This window comes from Marmota marmota, unplaced genomic scaffold (genome assembly GCF_001458135.2).
Source record: "Marmota marmota marmota unplaced genomic scaffold, marMar, whole genome shotgun sequence".
Taxonomy (NCBI): domain Eukaryota; kingdom Metazoa; phylum Chordata; class Mammalia; order Rodentia; family Sciuridae; genus Marmota; species Marmota marmota.
Genome location: NW_026000272.1, coordinates 3,997,672 through 4,015,011, shown reverse-complemented (window position 1 = coordinate 4,015,011; position 17,340 = coordinate 3,997,672).

The window sequence follows — 17,340 nt, the reverse complement described above, 5'->3', positions numbered from 1 at the left end:
GAAAACAGCTTTTCCCACATCTTGATTGTAGCCCATTGGCACCAGTTTTGAACTTCTGATCTCCAGAACTATAAAACAACACAGGGATCCCATCTCATGGACAATAAAACTGAGTTTTGGAGGGGTTAAATTATTTGCTAGGGGGTCACAAAAGTAGTAAATTGCAGATCTTGGAGTTGAAGACAGAGATCTGATGTGAAGCAAAACCCTTTCCTACTAAATTAGTTTTTCTGGCAATGTAGTAATGTTTGTTTAAAAAATAATTATATGGATTAGCATCTACGTATCAGAGAATACATTTGGTCTTTGTTGTTTTGGGATTGGCTTATTTCACTTAGCATGATATTCTCCAGCTCCATTCATTTACTAGCAAATCCCATAATTTCATTTCGCTTTTTTTGGCAGGGCTCGAACTCAGGGGCACTTGACCACTGAGCCAGATCCCCATCCCTATTTTATATTTTATTTAGAGACAGGGTCTCACTGTGTTGCTTAGCACTTTGCTTTGGCTGAGGCTGGCTTTGAACTTGCAATTTTCCTGCCTCAGCCTCCCAAGCCTCTGGGATTACAAGCATGTATCACTGTGCCCGGCTTTCATTCTGCTTTAAGGCTAATCCACAGTAAAAGGGGTGACTAGGAAAGAATAGAGGCACTTTGGACTAAGCTGAGGGGAGTGAAGGGAAGGGAGGGGGTATGGGGGTAGAAGGACAGTAGAATGAATAGGACATTATTACCCTATGTACCTATTTGACTATACAACTGTATTGATTCTATGTCATGTACAACCAGAGAAATGAAAAGTTGTGCTCCATTTGTGTTCAATGTGTCAAAATGCATTCTATTATCATGTATAATTAGAACAAATAAAAAATATTATATGGTAGAAAACAAATTTCATAGGCCACAAACCTGAGTTGTACAAGTTAGTTAAATATTTCCATATGTGAACTTAACTTCTTTCTTAAGTCCTAAATCTGCTGGATGCTACAAAGTGAAATGCTGGTGGGCTTCAAGGCATCTAAGGAATTTCAGGACTTAGTTCACATCAGGATCCTCTTGTTCATTCTTTTCCCTGGACTAGGTAATAAGGGGCTTATACAACCTTATGATACAGGGCAAAGAATGTGTGATGCCAGTCTGTACTGTGATATACACAATCTCCTATGCTTTTGTTCAGTGTTATCTCCCATAGAGCATTCTCTCAGAGAGATATGTCCCTACTTGGCCTCATGCCATGTGATCCATACCACAAACCTGCATCATCCCCTCTTTACAACCAAAAGGCCCTTTTGTGTCTGCTAGCTAATACTTTTTTTCTAATGAATGAGTATCAATCTTCCTTTTCTCTCTCTCACATATACCATTTGATGCTGTTTCCTGGTCCAATTTTGCTATCAACTTCTCCATCAGTTTTCAGTACTGTTCCCACATTGTGATAGTGTTTCTCTTCTCTACCTTTATTCAGTACCATGAATAAAGGTAGAGAAGAGAATGACTTCATGTTGCTACCATGAAGTCAGTATTTGTGGAATAATTTACCTGGGCTTGAGGTACATGGATGTTTGGTGTGGGAGATTATCAAATGAATATTTTGGAATATTCTAACTTCAAGTAATTTTCACTCAAATATTAGCTATGTAGAAATGCAATAAATTTGAGGAAGTTTGTCATGACTTTATGTGTCATGACAAGCCTCATACTAGTTCAGTGTACATATAATTGAATGACCATTCCATCTTGGAGAAGTTGGAATTTCACTTGGGCTCAATTGCACTTTGTAAAACGTGGGTTGTCAGGACTACAATGAAATTTGTGGGAACAAAAATTAGTACTGTTTGGGAGCCCCTCTAGAAAAAAAACAACTTAAAAACTACAAAAGCAGAATTACAAATAAGATGGAATATGTGGTTCATTTGTGTCCAGCTAATCCAACTCTGGGGAAGTACCAATTTCTGGGTACTATCTCAGAGTTGGTAAGGAGCCCAGAAGTAATGAATATAAGTGTTTTTCAAACTGTGACTATAAAATTAGGACCAACATTAGAATGATAAATTTGATGTGCTACATAGATTTTCTTGATCTGCATAATTGTATGAAGGGAATTTTAATTTATCTCTCTTCTGAGGATCATTCCATGTTACTCTTGGAAATCATAACCTGAATATAAACCACAAAGCATTTAAAAGGGGGTCTTTGTACTAAAGGCTTAAAAGAAATTGAGCCGAAACCAACACAAATCTATTTTAAAACAGGTATAGTGAAAAGAAAAATGAGAAAGCTGGGAGGGAGGGATCAGTGTAATTAACCAGGATACTATTTCAGCATTGGAATGTGGTGGGATAAACCTGGAATTGAGGGAAAGGATGATTGAGTTCAAAGCTATCTGAACTTAGCTCTCTGTAACTTTGGGTGTTTTATCTTATCTGGATCTCATTTTCCTACATTTGAAATGAAAATGATACTAAACAGTTCCCCAAAGTATATACTCATTGATTTAAAAAATTATAATGAGTCCAAATTATTTTGCTCATATTATAATTTTTAATTATTTATTATGTAAGGAATACAAAGAAATATAACAAGAAAGTTAGAAAATCACTTCAAATGGCTAATATTTCAAAACAACCATGTGAATATGAGATTGACATAATCTCAAGTGGATCTCCTATACATTGAAGGATGGAGACACATAGAGAAATCATTATAAAATGGATTCATACCATACATGCTATTTTTAAACAAAAGATACTATACTTAATTTTACTTGAATTTAGAAGAAGAGAGAATAACTGAGATGAAACCATCTTAACTCTGCCACTAGGTAAAAGAAAACCCTTAAGAACTTTCAAACCATCATGTCATATGTGTTTTCAGGCCAAATTCACTTGAGATGTGTGCTGTAAAAAATGGTAAGCAGAGCCGGATGCAGAAGCGCATGCCTATAATCCCAGCTGAGGCAGGAGAATAACGAGTTCAAAGCTTGCCTCAGCAACTATGAGGGGCTAAGCAACTCAGTGATACCCTGTCTCTAAATAAAATACAAAATAGGGCTGGGGAGGTGGCTCAGTGGTCAAGTGCCCCTCAGTTCAATTTTTGGTGTCACACCCAATGAGTTTGATGTGGCTCTGATTTGGTGGAGATGTAGCTCAGTGGTAGAGTGCTCCTAGTTTAATCTGCAGTACAGTCAAAGAAGCAGGGGTAAAAGGAATGATAGCAATGATGAATGACACTTCAATAGTAATGGTGAGGATGAGAAGACGATGGAATCATACCTTCATTATCCTAAGAGAGAATAATTATCAACCTAGATTGCACTCACAACCAAAATTAGGCAATTAAAGATGTCTTTTTTTATTTATATATGACAGCGGAATGCATTACAATACTTATTACACGTACAGAGCACAATTTTTCATATTTCTGGTTGTATACAAAGTATATTCACACCACTTCATGTCTTTATACCTGTACTTTGGATAACAATTACCTTGAGATGAACAAAACTTGGGTGTCTATTTTTGAAAAACCCTCAGTGATAGAAAATTTCTAGGCAATCATTGAGATAAGAGAAAAATGATCTCAGCCAGAAAGTCTGAAATATTGTAAGAAATATGAATTAAGATGTTGGTTAGTATGTGTATAAATCTGAAGAAACACTGACGATATAAGTAATAAAACTATGTAATGTGTGAAGTAAAAACTAATCTAGGAGTGAACTATCAGACAGTGATATCGTAGTGTTTTGAATTAGTCTGAGCCCTTGACTCTTCTGCTTTCTGGACTTAATAGTCCAGAGACAGTTACATCTGGACTTCAGATCTGGACCAATATCTGTTGCTGTTTGTTGAAACCATGGGAAACAGGAGGGATTCATCCAACTGGCTGCCTTTTGAACACTGGGCATGGCTCCAAGCCAGGCAGCTGTGCTTATGCTGGAGCTAGTCTAGCACTCCATACTTGCTGCTCTACTAAGGCTAAATGAAAGAATGGGTGTTGGGCTAGGCATGTGGACATTTCTGCCACAGCTGTAAACCTACATCTGACTTCCTCAAGTTGTGGCTGGGGAAGATGGGGATCAGAGGAGTTACAAGAAAGCCACATGTAATCCCCTTGCTCTTAGAGCAATGTTATTTTGCTTCCATAACTTTTTAACACGGGGCGTTTGTTTAGCGGTTAGTATTTGGATCTGATGTCAGCCATCAGCCTGTGGATTAGCTGCCTCAAGGAGGATTAATTCGGGATCTCAGAGCAAAATTAGACAGAGATCCCATCTTTACAATTTTCAGTACTTTCTGAGGGGAGATTTTAGTGAACTGGGAAATATTTTCCTTACTCAGGGAAGTCACTTCAAACACCAGCTCTCAGAGGTCTCATAGCCCTGACCTCCTGGGTGTTCCTCTGACCTTGGAGTAACTCAAGACTATAGTTTGCTTCATTTACAAGAGGAAATCCTTTCAGATTCACAGGTCTTTGTGGATGTAGGTCACATGTCTGGTGTAACATTAGGGCAGAGGTAAATTTCTGGGTAGCCTCAAAATTTGTAATAAGGGAATTGACATTTGACAGAGAGGAGCTTGAAGGCCTAATTGGTGTCTTAGATGGTCAAAATAACAATGAACATGGCGGTTCTAACAACAGTTTATGCTGGTTTAAGGCAGGAAAACTGGCTGCAGAACTTAGAAATAGACCAGAATAGAAAGAAAGGGGGTGTATTTTCAGGGATTTCAGGAAAGGGGCCCTCTAAGATGCCAGCAATATGATTGGAACACTTTGGAAGTAAGTAAATTAGCTAGTGTCTTTATATTTAACAATAGCTTGTTGGAGGGAAGGAAAGTCTTCCAAAGAGACCATGAAATTCTGATAAGAGGATTTACTTACATCACTCAAGTTAACTCTACATTTTTATATCATGTATGAATTTTTAGTTAAAATAAGTCTTGCAGGCCTGCATATGTAGCTTAGTGGTAGAGCATTCGCCTAGAATCCTACCATGCATTGTATCCTGGGTTTTGTCCCCAACACAGAAAGAAAAAAGTTTTGCTCATGTGTTGCTTATTCTTTTTTTATTATCGCAACTGATATTTTTTATACTCAGCTTAGATGGAACTTTCCATCTAATGTTATAAAACCTTTGTGTCATAAGCAATGCTCCTTTTTCTGTGTTATTACATTTACATGCATGAAATATTGTGGTATAATTTCCTGTTTATTTGTTCATCTCTACCCCCAGTGCTCTCTCTGTACCTGGTACTTGGCAGACCTTGTTAATTATTAATTGGATGGAAGAATGAATTAATCATAAGTAAATTTTTGTAAGAGTTTGTAGGGGTATTTGTATTTGATTGGGTAGAATAGATAGTCCCTAAAATCTTTATCATTAGAAATATGTTTGGAAAATATATAGAACTTCATAAGGGGGCAGGTGAGGGGATTCAAATGAAGAAAATATCCTGGATAAACCATAGAGGCAGGAGAGGTTATTCATAATTTCATGATGTCCTGTTCAGATTGACGAAATTAGTGTGTTTCAACCTTGAGAGTACATTAGGATCCCCTGAAAGGTTTCTCAAATGGGATGGCTGGTGCCCACTCAGAACCAGAATTTCTGATTCATTATGTCTCTAATGTGACCCAGTAATATACATTTCTAACAAGTTCCTAGGTGATCATGGTCCAGAGACTTTGAGACCTACTGGTCTGAAGAATAGTGTATTTGGAAGGAGTGATAATAAACAAAGCTGGAAAGGGAGATTGGAGTTATACTATGGAAAGTCATTAAATGATGAGTTGAGTATTTTGTTTTATTGGTAGATTAAGGGGAGCCATTTGGGATTCCTGAATGTGGAATTAATTTTATCAGAGCTATTGCTTTAGGAAAATTAGTCTTACACTAACCAAAAGGATGGCTTGGTGGAAAGGGGGAGTTGGGGGTTGGGTAGAGAAATTGGAGGAAGAAGACTGGTTGGGAAGTAACTCCAATAATCCAGGTTACAATGAACCATTCTAAATTGCTGAGCCTTACCTTTTAAAATGTTAATAATTTTGGATGGAAATCTTCCTAAAATATATTACACACTCTCAGCTTTCCTACAGAGAGAACCCTGAACATAATACATCCTCTCGATGGCTCCAAGTTATCGTGGTGCACATCAACGATTGCACTGGGTTGTAACACAGTGTGCTCTCATGGGTATGGAAGTGGAAAGAGCTTTTTGCCCGATTCTAAATGTGCTAGAATTGCTGGGATTTTTTTTAGTTTTGTGTTGTCAATTGATAACATTTCTGACTCTCCCTTGGCAGCTCCTCTCTCCATTCTAATTGGCTGATTCTAATCTGCAATGGGCTGGAAAACCAGATATAATTGTGTGTAATGTGAGAGTAAATAGAGTATGGGTGAAGTAGCCTTCTATGAATAAAGTCTATAAGCTTTGGGGTATGAACACTGAAATGTTTACTTGGGCTGCTTACAGACACTTTGATGTTCTTCCTATTTTATGGCTCCATTCCAGGTAAGTAAGATTTCTAGGAATATGAGAAATAATGTGTTGTCAGTGGGAGTTTCATGTCTATTCTTCCCAAATCAGAATACTCGGAAATCTTTATAAAATTCATAATTCTGAGTAAATTTACTTCAATGAAAAGGGAAATAGCATTTTAAAAGATGAATTGATTGTTCTCAGATCACCTCCATCCCACCTTACCTGATAGTCACTGCAATTACACTCTGGACCTCAAGTGATTTGTGATATTCCTCTTGAGAAGACACTATTAAAGATGCAGAAAAATTTCTAATGTTGCAGATGATAGTTTTTATTAAAGTGATAAGATAAACTGTTTTGTTGGTAGACTATCGAGCGGTAGGAAGGTAGGGGAGAATCCCATTTGGTAACATATTGAGTCTCCAAACAGCCTGCATTTTTTTTTCAAAGGAAGCGAAGGCCCACAAAAACTCTTCAGGCAACCGCATATGGGCCCCGTGGAGTTTATTAACTTGTTTTTCACAAAGTGTAAAATTTGCAGATCCAAATACAGTTGGGGGAGGGGAAGAGAAGAGTGGGTACTAAGACAAAATATTTATCACCACAGTGACAATGTAAACCACTTAGATAACATTTACTCATAAGTTTGAGTTTATATATGTATGCATAATATATATGTGTATATATATACACATATGAATATATATACAGAAGAAATTGCTTATGAAGTCATCAAATTTTATCCTTAAAAGAAAAAGCCAGAAAACAAGACCACAAATGACAAAAAATTCTAGTCAGAGCCCAGATGGCTGCATAAAATAAATAGCCATTTCCTTGATGGAAGCATAGGCAATTTGGCTGTGTGAAACTGCAATTCCAGCAGAGATCCTTGAAACAGATGTTGATATTGCTTGTGCATCAAAAGTTTCTCAAAGAGCAAGATGTTCAGGTAGCATGATAAACAAATAACGGCTACCTTCAAATCCTTATGTCAGTATCACAGGGAGACAGTGCTCTCCCAAAGGGAGATTGTTTCAAGATACCCTGAGCAGAGCACATTGGCATGACAACTAGAAAGGATGGAATTTCTCTATAGTTCTGTTAACAGACTGAAAGATCTCCCACATCTCCACATTACTCGTGTTCATTTTGATTCTCCTATTCTGCCTCACTGTGTAGATCTATGTGGTTCTGCCTCCTTGAAATCATGTCAGAGAAAATGAAAAGAATGTAGAGAGGAGAGTGACCTTCTCTCCTCTCAGGTGCAGGATAGGAATTAGGACCATGTCAGATGGATAAGGGGGGAAAAGCTTTACCAGTACAGGGAGTAGAAAAAGTACAGAGCAGGGTTGGCTAAATGTGTGATGTGTTTATGGGCTGGTGACTAGAGAAATGTGGCCAGGACTTAAGGTTTGTAGTGAGGAGGGAAAGTTGGAAATAAGTCTGGAGAAACTGAGTAAAAATGTCCATTCAAAAGCATTTTTTTCAAGAAATCTTATAGTATTGATAATTTCTCTTTTGATACAAATCACTATGATAATTTCTCAACTGATATAATATTGATAAGAATCACTATGTTCCAGTAAGTCCAAAAACATTCACCTTTAGAATGGGAATGAGTATCAGGAATTATTTTATTGGTACATATTAATTATACAGAATGCTGGGTTTTATTCTGGCATATTTATGTATACATAAATATCATTTCATCAGTATCACTACTCAACAACTCTCCTATCCTCCCTCCCCACCCCCAACGAGATTCTTCTTATACCCTGCTGGTCTCTCTTCTAATTTCATAGGTCCTCCCCACCATTTTTTTACCCTTCTAGCTTCCACATATGAGAGAACACATATAGTACTTTTCTCTGAGTTTGACTTTTTTGCTCAAAATGAGGTCTTCAGTTCCATCAATTTTCCTGCAAGTAACATATCTTCATTCTTCTTTATGGATGAATGAAACTCCATTTGTGTGTGTGTGTGTGTGTGTGTGTGTGTGTTTGCATATATGTGTGTGTATATTCATCATATATACATGGGGGGGGTACCAGGGCTTGAACTCAGGGTCACTGGACCACTAAGCCACATCCCAAACCCTATTTTGTATTTTACTTAGAGACAGGGTCTCATTGAGTTGCTGAGGCTAGCTTCGAACTAGTGATCTAGCCTCCCAAGCTGCTTGGATTACAGGTGTGTGCCACCACTCCCAGTCTTTATATATATCACATTTTCTTTATTAATTCATTTGCTGATGGATACCTACACTGATACTATAACTTAGTTATTGTGAATTGTGCTGCTCAAAACGTGGGTATGCATACATCTCTTAAAATATGCTGACTTTAATGCTTTTGGATAAATATCAAGCAGTGCTATAGTTTGAACATATGGTAAGTTTATTTTTAGCTTTTTGAGGAACCTCCATACTGATTTCCATAGCAGCTGTACTAATTTACATCCTCAAAGTTTATAAGAGTTCTTTTGCCTTGCATCTTCACCAGCATTTATTGTTATATATATTCTTGATGATTACTATTCTAGTTTGAATGAGATGGAATCTGAGTGTATTTTTTGGGGGGGGGGGGGGTACCAGGGCTTGAACTAAGGGGCACATGACCACTGATCCACATCTCCAGCCCTAATTTGTATTTTATTTAGAGACAGGGTCTCAGGGAGTTGCTGAGGTTGGCTTTGAATTTGCAATCCTCTTGCCTTAGCCTACTGAGCCACTGGGATTAGAGGTGTGCACCACCATGCCAGGCTCAGTATATTTTTTTATATTTATTTTTTAGTTGTAGTTGGACACAACACCTTTATTTTATTTATTTTTTAATGTGGTGCTGAGGATTGAACCCAGGCCCTCACATGTGGTAGGCGAGTGTTCTACTGCTGAGCCACAACCCCAGCCCCTCAGTGTATTTTTGATTTGCATTTCCCTGATGGCTAAAGACGTTGAACATTTTTTATATATAGTTCTTGGTCTGTTCAATTCATTTGCCTATTTATTGATTGGATCATTTTTTAAAAATTTTTGAGTTTTTTGAATTGTGTATATAATCTGGATATTAGTTTCTATTGGAGGAGTAGCTGGCAAATAATTTTTTCCATTCTGTTTGTTGAATCTTTAATATGTTAATTGTTTCCTTTGTTGTGCAGAAGGTTTTTAATCTGATGCCATACATTTATTGATTCTTTCTTTTATTTTCTAAATTATAGGGTTCTTATTCAGGAAGTTTTTGCTTGAGCCTGTAAGTTGAAATGTTTTTTGTTAGTTTTTCTTCTAATAGCTGCAAAGTTTCTGGACTTGTACTTAGGTTTTGATACATCTTGAGTTGATTTTTGAACAGGGTGAGAGATAGGAATGTAGTTTCATTCTTGTATATGTGGAAGCCATCCACTTGTTGAAGAGGCCTGTTTTGCTTTCTTCTGCTTGATTTAATTTTATTCTTCTACATATGAATATGCAGTGTTTTTCTTTTTTTTTCCCACCATTTGTTTAAAAACGGCTGTCTTTTCTCCAGTGTATGTTTTTGGCATCCTTGTCAGGGATCAGATAACTATGTGTGTAGGTTTGTCTGCATATTTTGTTACATTTTGGTCTACAGGTCTGCTTTTATACCATTACCATGCTGATTTAGTTACTCTGACTGTAGTATAATTTGAAATCAGGTGTTATAATGCCTCCAATATCCATATTCATGCTTAGGATTGGTTTGGCTTTTCTGTTTTTTTTTTTTTCCTATGAATTTTGGGGCTTTTTTATAGTTCTGTGAAGAAGGTATTTTGATGGGAATTGCATTGTATCTGTAGATTACTTTTGGTAATATGGCCATTTTAACAATATTGATTTGTGTCTATCCATGAACATGGGAGGTCTTTCCATCTTCTAGTATCTTCTTCAGTTTCTTTCTTTAGTTTTATAATTTTCACTATAAATGTCTTTCACCTTTTTGGTTACCCTTATACCTGTATTTTATTTTATTTTATTTTTTTGCAGATATTGCTGATAGGATTAGTTTCCTGATTTGTTTCTCAGAGGATTCGTTCTCAGTGTATAGAAAAACAATTGTTTTTTGCTTGTTGGTTGTATATCCTGCTATTTTGCTGAATTTGTTTATCACCTCTTTAAGACTTGAATTAGAAATTTCAGGGCCTTCTAAGTCTAGGATCTTATCATCTCCAAATATGGATAATTTAACTTCTTCATTCCCCATTTGTATCCTTTTTCCTGCCTTTCTCTTGCCTAACTGCTCCAGCTAAAATTTCAAGTATTATATCAAATAAGATTGGTGAGAGTGAGAAAGTTTGTCTAGTTCGTGATTTGAGTGCAAATGCTTTTAGTTTCTCCCCATTAAGTAAGATATCGGCATTGAGTATCCCAAGTTTTTTCAGTTTTTCTTTTTAATTGTGAAGGGTGTTGGACTTTGTTGGAGACATTTTCTGCATCTATTGAGAAGATCATTTCTCAGATAATTATGAATATTGTTCTGTTTTTGTGTTGTACTACAATTATTGATTAACCTATGTTGAAACATCTTTTGTATCCCTGACATGAACCAACTTGGTTGTGATGTATAATATTTTAAATGTGTAGCTTAATTCTGTTTGCAAATATTTTACTGAGTATTTTTGAATCTGTGTTCATAAGTAACTTAGTCTATTGCTTTCTTTCCTTGAAGTATCTATATCAGGTTTTGGTAACAAACAGCACATTCTTCACAGAATGAGTTTGAAAGTCTTCCCTGCCTTTCAGTTTATGGAATAATTTGAGGAGAATTGACATTAGTTTATTCTTACAGATCTGGAAAAATTCAACTGTGAATTCATCAGGTTCTATGCCTTATTTTGTGTAAGTCTTTCTATTACTGTTTAAATTTCATTGCTTGGGCAGTTTAAGTTTTTTATCCTTTCTTGGGTTGGTTTTGGTAGGTCATATGTTTCTATAATTTTTCTGCTATTATTTTATCGAATAAGTTTTCAGTAAAGTTTTAATTTATTCCAGATTTTCTACTTTATTGGAAAATAAATTTTCAAAATAGTTACTACTGATCCTCTGGATTTCAGTTTTGTCTGTTGTAATATCCTTGTTTTCATCTTTAACTGTATTAATTGGGGTCTTCAGTCTCTTTTGGTTAATTTGTCTAGGAGTTTATTAATCTTGTTTTTTCCTCTCTAGGAACAAACTCTTTGTTATTTTGTTCCTTTGTACAGATCAATTTAGTTTCTATTCATTTCATCTCTAATATTTTTAGAAAATACTTTATATTTAAGTTAATTTCAACTACAATATTTCTTATTTATTTCCTTCTATGGGTTTTAGAATTGGTTCATTCTAGTTTTTCTAAGATCATACAATGCATCATTAGGCTGTTTATTTGAGATTTTGTATAGGCACTCATAGCTATGAACATTCCCCCTTAGCATCATATTTGCTGCAAATCAGAAATTCTATTTGGTTGTGTTTACATCTTTATTTGAGGTATTATGAAATTATAATTTATTTTTTCAATGATCCATACTCAAAAGTGCAATTTTCAATCTCCATGTATTTGTCTTGTCTCTGTAATTTTCTTATAAATTTATATTTTCATGTCTTTATGATCTTGAAAAATGGAAGAATTATTTTAATGTTTATGTGTTTGCTCAAATCTTTTTATGCCATAATATACTATGAATTTCAGAGGAGGTTCCATGAATGGCTGAAAAGAAAGTACAATTAGGTTTTGTTGGATAAAATATGTCAAGTCCAATTGATCTATGCTAAGGTTTAAATATGATATATAGTTTTAAAATTTCTGTCTGGATGACATGTTTATTACTGAGAGAGGATTACTAACCCCCCATTATTCTGTTGGGATCTATAAGTTCCTTAATATCTAGTATATATTATTTTATGAAATTGGGTGCCCTGACATTTGGAGCATAAATATTTACAATTATTGTATCTTCTTATTGGATTGTTTTCTTTGCCAATATGTAATAGCATTCTTTGTGTCTTTCAAATAATTTCTGCTTTGGAATGAGAGTGGCTACTCCTCCTTGCTCTCTAATTCCATTTTCATGGAATATCATTTTCCATTTTTTAAATTTTGAGTCTATGAATGTCATTGCTTATGAGGTATATTTCTTGGGGACAAGATACAATTGGATCTCATTTTAAAATCCACTCTGCCAGTCTATGTCTTTTTTATTTTTATTTTTAATTAAATGTGGAGAGTGGTGATAGTGAGGAGGAGACCAGTGTCTGAGAGTAGGGTTTCTGATGACTTCATGGCTGTGGCATGTTTGGTGCCTGGGAAAGTTTCTGTGCAAAGGTGCAGGATGCCTGGTTGCTATGGTAATGCCCTCATGGGGAGGCTCTGTGCTAGAGTCTTATCAGCCTCCATCTTGCTCTCAGGCATGCAGCTCCTGGGAATGAAGCAATTCTCTTGCTAAGACAACTACAATGTTTCACCAGCTTTGCAGCTCCCTAACTTGCCTGCATAACAGTAACTTTAAACAATGAACTTTCTTGTGAGCTACACAATGCTCTTTACATTGAACACCACAACTGTAAAATGTAACTGAGGAAATAGCTGCATACTGTTGCTAACTCTGTCACTTTCATGAATACAAAGAATAATGCTTACATATTCTTTAATCTGATTAATGAGACATATATAATAAAGATTGCTGGCATAATTTCTTTAGACCTGCTTCTCCATCAGAGAGCAGCGATCCACCAAAGTCCAGCTGTTTTATCTTCAAAATCTGCATATGTGACTCTTATTTCTTCCAATCTCCCATCACCTCTCACTGGAACCTGTTAGTTTGGCCAAACTGCTCATGACAGTTGGTGGCCCATACAGATCCAGACACAGGGGAACTTCTTCTATCTCAGATGAGGAGACCCTTCCATTGGGCACACGCCCTGTGAGATGACAAAATGCCCCAAAGCAAGGAGGTGTGTGGGTGGTCATTTATAGTGGGTATAAAACATGGGAAATACAGGATCCAAAGAGAAGGATCATTATGTGTCTATTCTTAAAAATATGCTTAAGAAGAAAGATAGTTCAGTTAGAAGAGCACAGCTTTTACAGTTTGTACAATATATTACTGAGACTTTTCCTTGATTTCCTGAAGAAGGAACAGTAAATTTAGATTTATGGGAGAAAATTGGCAAACATCTCTGTGCTGGACTTAAAGCTGAAGGCTGGACAACTTGCCTATACTTACTTTTACTTTATGGACTTTGGTTTGAGACTGTCTTAGTCCTACTCAAGATAACACACCACGGCCAGCTCTTGTTGCAGGCTCTAATCCTGATAACACTGTTAAAGGTGATAAAAGGTTGCAGAGAAGTATTATACCAACAGCACCATCCCCTCCTCCACCAAAACTTTCATCTTCTGATGATGTACAAGAATTAGATGAAGGGATTGATTTGGTCAGACATGCTCAAGGTGGAGGAGATACATACTCTGAAGAAAATTATGAAAATGATATGGATAATAACAGTGTGGCCAAACTAGCAGGTTCCGGTGAGGATGAATATTCCAGAAGAATGCATTTTGACATTTTATTCATATATGGAGTACAACTTCCCATTCTTCTGGTTGTACATGATGTGGAATTACATTGGTCATGTATTCATATATGAACATAGTAGAATGTATTGAACATTCCTTTTTATCTTTCCTATTCCCATTCCCCTCCCTTCCCTTCATTCTTCTTTGTCTAATCCAAAGTACTTCTATTTTTCCCTACTCACCTGGTTACTGTGAGTTAGCATCTGCATATCAGAGAGAACATTCAGCCTTTGGTTTGTTAGGATTGGCTAATTTCACTTAGCATGATAGTCTCCAGTTCCATCCATTTACTGGCAAATGTCATAACTTCATTTCTTTTTATGGCTGAGTAATATTCCATGTGTTTATATATCACATTTTCTTTGTCCATTCATGTGTTGAAGGGCATCTAGGTTAGTCCCATAGTTTAGCTATTGTGAATTGAGCTGCTATAAACATTGATGTGGCTGCATTAGTGTAGTATGCTGATTTTAAGCCCTTTGGGTATAAACTGAGTGTGATACCTGGGTCAAATGATGGTTCCATTCCATACTTCTTTCCATAGTGTTTGCACCAATTTCCAGCCCCTCCAGCAATGTATGAGTATACCTTTTTCCCTACATCTTCACCAACACTTATTGTTACTGGTATTCTTGATAATTGTCAGTCTGACTTGAATGAGATGAAATCTCAGTGTAGTTTTTTTTAGAATCTTTATCTCTTTATTGAAATGTTCTTTCATATTTTGCCTTTTCTCCTTAGTTTCTTCCTTAGGTTTTTTTTTTTTTACTTCATTGATCAGTTAAATCAAATTTTTACATTCATAGTCTGGCATTTCCTGTACTTTAGTATCTCTAGATTTAGTTTTTGGACAGTTTTGAACTTTTGTAGGCAGCATATTGCCTTATTTTCTTACATTGTCTGTGTTTCTATGTTGAAATTTGCTCTGTTATTGGGATGGTTATATCTAGCACTGTTATGTGAGGGACTTTATGATGTGCCCCAGAGTGGGGTTGTTTTAGCCACCTTTTTTGTTGCTGTGACTAAGGGATATGACCAGAATAATCATAGAGGAGAAGTTTATTTGTGGGCTCACAATTTCAGAGGTCTCAGTCCATGGACAACAGGCTCCATTCCTTGGGGCTTGAGATGAGGCAGAACATCATGGCAGAGTGTGTGGCAGAGGGAAGTTGTTCACATGATGATCAGAAGGCAGAGAGGGAGACTGTACTCACCAGATACAAATATACACCCCATATCCACTCCCCCAATTAACCACTTCCTGCAGCCATACCCCACCTGCCTCCAGTTACCATTCAATTAATGCCATTAGGGATTAATTCACTGATTATGTTGAGACTCTTACAACCCAATCATTGTCCTCTGAACTTTCTTGCATTGTCTCACGTGTGAGCTTTTAGGGAACATGTCACATCCAAACTATAACAAGAATTTCTTGTAGCTTCAAAGCACCCACTCAATGTGTTTAAAGTGCTATGTTTGAGCCCCACTCTACTTTAAGAAGAGAGACTAGCCATCAGTAACAGTTGTAACTTGAAAACAAAGTATATATGGGCATACAATAAAAACTGATCTCTACAACTCCCTTAACCAAAGAGAGAAAAGGTAGAGAGATTACATAAAATAGGCTAAAAATCAGGTAATAAAGATTGTAAAGTTAATATTAAACTATATAGAAAATAGAAGGAAAAGGGAAGTAAGTGAAAAGAATAGATAAACGAGAATAAACAGTTTTGGAGAGGGAAGAGGGACAGAAGAAAAAACAAGAAGCAAAATATGGGAAAAATAAGGGGAGGGAATCCAAATTAGAAGAAAATATCTAATTAATGAATTAAAAATACTTAAAATTACATAAAAGTGTAAAATAACAAAGAGTGACAGTAAACCAAACACACCAACATAGAAGAAGACAATATAGATGAAACAAAAACATATTAACAAAACCTAAAAGTTCTCTTTGCTGAGAAAAACAGCCATATGTTATGGGTATAGACAATATCCAAACCTTGGCTATATATATTCTAATTGGATCTAGGCATGGAGATATCATCTGAATCACTTGGTTCAACATTGAAATGTCTAGATTAGACTCTTGCTTCATAAAACTGTGTAGAGATCAGCCTATACATCCAGAATATTCCATCCTCCTCCTTATCTGCTGTGCATTTAAGAAGCTCTGAGTTCTGCTGAGGGCCTATGAGCTTGTGGTCTCTCTGGGAGTTGTGCTGCAAGTCCAGTAGCTCTCTGGATAAAGAGGTAGTTTTGTGTGCTCTTGGGGTTTACTTGGTACATGGGCAGAAGCACTGCCAGCCAGGATTGCTCACAAAAATTTTGCCCTGGCCTTCTCCTCTGGTGCAGACCTAGTTGGGTCTGGAGATTTCACAGCTGGTCTGGAACACGTGGAGACCCTGGTTTTACAGAGTGCTGCTGCTGTAGTTGGGGTTTCCTGCCCAGCAGACCAAACAGTCTCCAGCATAGGTGGAGTGCTTTGTGTATACCTTGGAGACTTTCTTGTGTGGGGAGATGCACTTTGTACCCAGGTGGTGGATTAGGCCCTGCTCTTTCCTGTGCCAGACAGCAGGTATCACTGGCTTTAGGCTCACACTGGCAAGATCTACCAAACATTCAAACAAGAAATAATTAGTTGTGCACAAAATTCCAGAAAACAGAAAATAAGTGAACATTACTTCTCTTGTTTCATGAGGCAAGCATAACCCTTATGCTCAGAGACAAAAGTATTAAAAGAAAGGAAAAATGAGGACAGTTCTCATTTATTGTCATAGATGGAAAATTCTAACCAAACATTTGCAAATAGAATTTAGCAATATATAAAAAGGACAAACCATCATGATATTAGTCCATTTTTTTCTGGGTAATTTATTAACAGCAGAAATCTATTTTCTATAATTATGGAGATGAGAAAGTATAAGATCAAGAAAAAATATATATACATATATATTTATGTATACATATATATGTATGTATACATATATATGTATATATGTATGTATATGTGTATATATATATATACACACACACAAACACACACACACACGCGCACACACACACACACATATGGTAAGCATCGTTTGAAGGCCATCCTACTATTTTATACCACCTCTTAGTACTGCTACAATGCCAATTAAATTTCAACAACAGTTTTGGAGAGGACAAATATTCAAACCATTGCAATGACAAAGTAGGGTGTGTCCCAGGAATATATAATTATCTTTTTAAAATCAAGCAATGTAATACACTCCATTTTTTTCATTGAGGAAATTTTCTTAATACCT